Source organism: Sinocyclocheilus rhinocerous, unplaced genomic scaffold (genome assembly GCF_001515625.1).
Source record: "Sinocyclocheilus rhinocerous isolate Xijiao unplaced genomic scaffold, SAMN03320098_v1.1 scaffold1215, whole genome shotgun sequence".
Taxonomy (NCBI): Eukaryota; Metazoa; Chordata; class Actinopteri; order Cypriniformes; family Cyprinidae; genus Sinocyclocheilus; species Sinocyclocheilus rhinocerous.
The window spans coordinates 252699-257901 of record NW_015628913.1 but is presented as its reverse complement, the minus strand read 5'-3'; positions in this window follow the sequence as shown (position 1 = coordinate 257901).

The following is a 5203-nucleotide window of genomic DNA, read 5'->3' as shown; positions in this document are numbered from 1 at the left end:
ATATATATATATATTATATTAGTATACTATATATAGTGTTTTTCTTTTTTCACTGTAATAAATAAATCTGTAAAATAACAGAAAAAGTACTGGCAGCTTATTACACAAGACATTATCCAAAAATTTGAAATACTGGTAAAACACCTGTAAAAAATAAATTCCTTCAAATTATACAGTACATTGTGCCCTATTTTTACAGATTTTTACAGACTTTTGAATGGACAGGCCACTGTTTTCACTATTTTCCTTTGTTCTCCACATAAAATTTGACATTTTGAATACTGTTGTTACATGTTTTCAAGCTGTATTTCAACTCCACGTCAATTACCTGCTACTGATGTACCATAAGATTGTTCCGCTTAATTAACAACATTAATATCGCTGTCTTGCTTGTTATTAGAGTTGACATGAGATGACGAGAAAGTTTGTTGTTTGTGCTCTCTGTGCTGAGAGAGAATGTTGGCACTATCCCGTCAGCTGAAGGTGATTGATGCTTTCAGACACAAACATCCTCTAGGGATGTCAGAGGCCTCTCACAGGTCTCTGTCAGAGACCATGTGCAAGCAGGAAAGAATCTTATCGTTTCCCACTCTTTCTATTCTTATTTTGTCTTTTCACTTAAAGAAGATTTCTTGTGACAATCTTGTTGTTCCGATAAGTTTGCCATAGATTTTTCTCTTCAGAAATCTTTCATCTCCTGTGGCATGTACTGTGGGAACAGCTAAGTTTCCTCACTGCCGGAGTCAGCAATTTTACCATCACATGTGCAGCTGAGAGCCCTACACTTCAATAAACACCACAGCGGGAGGTAGTGGTTTAATAGTTAGAACTCACATTGCACTCTGTGCTGGGGTATCATTTTCTCCCAAAACATTCACTTTTTTAAGGCTCCCTCGCTGAGCCTCAAGAAATTCACGAAACTGTGCAATTTAAAACCTAAATCTTGTTTAAAGTCGGCATGAAACTGAAGTTGCTATTGTCTTTTCTTCTCTACTGTGACGTATATCCGAGTTAAACGGCATCTGAAATGAGAGGGCGGGACTTGATTTCGTCCTTTCGGGAATTGATTGGATCGTTGGAAGTTGGGGCGTTGCTAACAAAATGGAGGCAGATCTGAATACCAGTTTGCAGTTAGTGGTGGAGGATTTCTCTCCACTGGATTCACAGCCGATACCCAAGCATGAATAAATGTTTTATTTATAAAGGATGACGACGACGATCAAAGGCACAAAACATGCCTAAACAGCGCGCGTGTTATACTGTAGGGGGCGCTAGTACACATCTTCTGTACAGAATTTCCAAAAAACACAAGTGAAGAAGAAACCGAAACAACAGATGCTTCCACATGTATTCTAACACGATCATCAGACATAAAACGGTATCAAAACTGTGTAACATTATGGAATAAAATGTCGACCAATGAAGAGGTAATAATAACTGTCAAGCTTTGGGGTGTTGATCGACTTTATCTATGTTTTGATTATCATTCTGAATCCAATTCATAGTCTTTTTTTCAGATTTTTGTTCAAAATGTTGTTTATTTCTTTTTTTTTTATTATTTATGAAACTTACCTACATTCAAATGTTTAAAAAAAGAATGCATGAAGCTAGAATAAAATGTTTTTATTTACAAGCAGATACCCTGTTCTTTTGATGTTTTGTATGTTCAGATATTCATGTAACAAAATATATACAAATTAATACCTAAATAGGGACATAGTAGTATACTTAAAGTATGATGTAAAGTTCACTTAAAGAAAACTTACGACTATACTTGTAGTATAAAACTACTAAACTAGTAGTTTACTGAGACTATACTTCAAAGTGTACTAAAAACGCTACTACAAGTATTTAATTAGTAAACTATCAGTATACCTATAAGTTCACTTTTAGTATAGTTGCAGTACAAACTAAACATTTTGATGTAAACTAGTTGTGTACTCAAAGTTTACTACTGTTATACTTAAAGTATACTTTTATATACTAGAAAGTGGGCCAATTTAGTCCCAAGGAGTATTGAAATAGTACACTTACAAGTATACTACTAGTACACTGATATTTGTATACTTGCTACATAAAGTATACTTAAAAATATACTTGAACTTTACTTAAGTATACTTAATAATATAAACTTGAAGTATACTACTTTTTGGTAAGGGGTGCTATAAAGGGAAGCATCAGCTTCAGCTTTTTCCCCTGTTGTTTATCCCAGCTTTACAGCTAGCTAGCTTTTGTTTATCCTAGCTCCGCCCTTGCGCCATAGCTTGTGACCGGAAGAGAAGATGAGTCGTTTTGAGGGGGCGGGGAGGTTAACGTTTTTGATTAAAGATTACGAGGACACATGAATTTAAAAAAAATAATGAAGTGCACGGATAAATTATTTATATTTATTTATTTATAAACACTACAGTATTCCATTAAAAAATAAGAATTTTCAATTTTGATTTCATGGTGACTTTAAAGGATATAGTGAAATTTCTCTCTGGGCGAAAAAGCATGGCGACTGTTGAATAGATTGTGAATGAAGGAGAATATTTGGCTTGTTTTCTGATCTAGTTTTGTGGAGTGCTGGGTGAACTGTTGAGGGAGAACTTTAGGAAGGAAAAGTAGATTTAAAGGGATGATGAAAAATCTCATTTTCGTTGGTCTTTTGAATCTTTGTTTTTTATTTCTTGAAATTACTCATTCTCTAAAAAATTATTGTTTGTGTGATGCACACAGTAAAGCACACCAGTGGTGAGGCCAGACCTAAAGTAAGTGGACCTTGGTGGAATAGGGTGGACCCCAGTACATCATTTTACAATACATGAGATACAATACATGAAAATGGGAACCTAATTTTGACAGCTAAAAATGGCATCATCACTTTTTGGCTGAAAGAGAAAGGCCAAAAATATGAGCAGAAAATATATGCCTAAAAAAATGTAAAATAAAAATGTGACCGTAGGGGTGTGCGATATCACGTTTTTTGATCGTGGACGATTAAAATGTCTCCACAATCTGCTTTTGATTATATACAAATTAATACCTAAATAGGTACATAGTAGTATACTTAAAGTATGATGTAAAGTTCACTTAAAGAAAACTTACGAGTATACTTGCAGTATAAAACTACTAAACTAGTAGTTTACTGAGACTATACTTCAAAGTGTACTAAAATGCTACTACAAGTATTTAATTAGTAAACTATCAGTATACCTATAAGTTCACTTTTAGTATAGTTGCAGTACAAACTAAACATTTTGATGTAAACTAGTTGTGTACTCAAAGTTTACTACTGTTATACTTAAAGTATACTTTTATATACTAGAAAGTGGGCCAATTTAGTCCCAAGGAGTATTGAAATAGTACACTTACAAGTATACTACTAGTACACTGATATTTGTATACTTGCTACATAAAGTATACTTAAAAATATACTTGAACTTTACTTAAGTATACTTAATAAAATAAACTTGAAGTATACTACTTTTTGGTAAGGGGTGCTATAAAGGGAAGCATCAGCTTCAGCTTTTTCCCCTGTTGTTTATCCCAGCTTTACAGCTAGCTAGCTTTTGTTTATCCTAGCTCCGCCCTTGCGCCATAGCTTGTGACCGGAAGAGAAGATGAGTCGTTTTGAGGGGGCGGGGAGGTTAACGTTTTTGATTAAAGATTACGAGGACACATGAATTTAAAAAAAATAATGAAGTGCACGGATAAATTATTTATATTTATTTATTTATAAACACTACAGTATTCCATTAAAAAATAAGAATTTTCAATTTTGATTTCATGGTGACTTTAAAGGATATAGTGAAATTTCTCTCTGGGCGAAAAAGCATGGCGACTGTTGAATAGATTGTGAATGAAGGAGAATATTTGGCTTGTTTTCTGATCTAGTTTTGTGGAGTGCTGGGTGAACTGTTGAGGGAGAACTTTAGGAAGGAAAAGTAGATTTAAAGGGATGATGAAAAATCTCATTTTCGTTGGTCTTTTGAATCTTTGTTTTTTATTTCTTGAAATTACTCATTCTCTAAAAAATTATTGTTTGTGTGATGCACACAGTAAAGCACACCAGTGGTGAGGCCAGACCTAAAGTAAGTGGACCTTGGTGGAATAGGGTGGACCCCAGTACATCATTTTACAATACATGAGATACAATACATGAAAATGGGAACCTAATTTTGACAGCTAAAAATGGCATCATCACTTTTTGGCTGAAAGAGAAAGGCCAAAAATATGAGCAGAAAATATATGCCTAAAAAAATGTAAAATAAAAATGTGACCGTAGGGGAGAGAGATATCACGTTTTTTGATCGTGGACGATTAAAATGTCTCCACAATCTGCTTTTGAAGAAATATTGTAGTATCGTGCTACAGCGCACATTCTATCAGTTGCAGTTTCTGGTGCCTCCATCTCAATATATTATACATACACACATTCACATGGAATGCTAACTCAGTGGTAGAGTTACACTCACAGAACACTGCATTTATTCGCAATCACAAAATTACATTATTTGCATGTGCTTTAAAGCTTTGCCGATTAAACATTTCATTCGCGTGCTGTTCTGACATGTGCTTTTTCTGAGCTTGTACACCTGAAGAGCGCGCACACTAAAAAGCCTGTCAAACAGCGCCTGATTACTGGACTATGTTATCTTTTGTGTCTGATTGCACTAATACTGTCAAAAACCCATGAGGTTTACATATAAACACAGTTGGTTATGTCTAAGATAAAAGTAAACAGTTGAGAGAAAAACGTATGTGTGTCTGTAGATATGTGCAGGTCTGAGGGCAGTCATGGCCTAATGGTTAGAGAGTCGGACTTGTAACCCAAAGGTCACAGGTTTGAGTCTCAGTACCGGCAGGGATTGTAGGTGGGGGGGAGTGAATGATACTACGACTGAGGTGAGACCCTTGAGCATCTGCTCCCTGGGCGCCGCAGCAAAAATGGCTGCCCACCGCTCTGGGTGTGTGTTCACGGTGTCTGTGTGTGTGTGTTCACTACTCACTGCTGTGTGTGTGCACTTGGATGGGTTAAATGCAGAGCACAAATTAAGAGTATGGGACACCATACTTGGCTGTCTTTTTTTTAAATGGCAGCAGACTAATTGTACTAATGCTGCCGCTTGTCATTTAAAGCTGGCTGCACACTAGATGATTTTCAAATCTTAAAAGATTTTAAAACCATGGGAGACCACAGACATGAAGACAGTTCAAC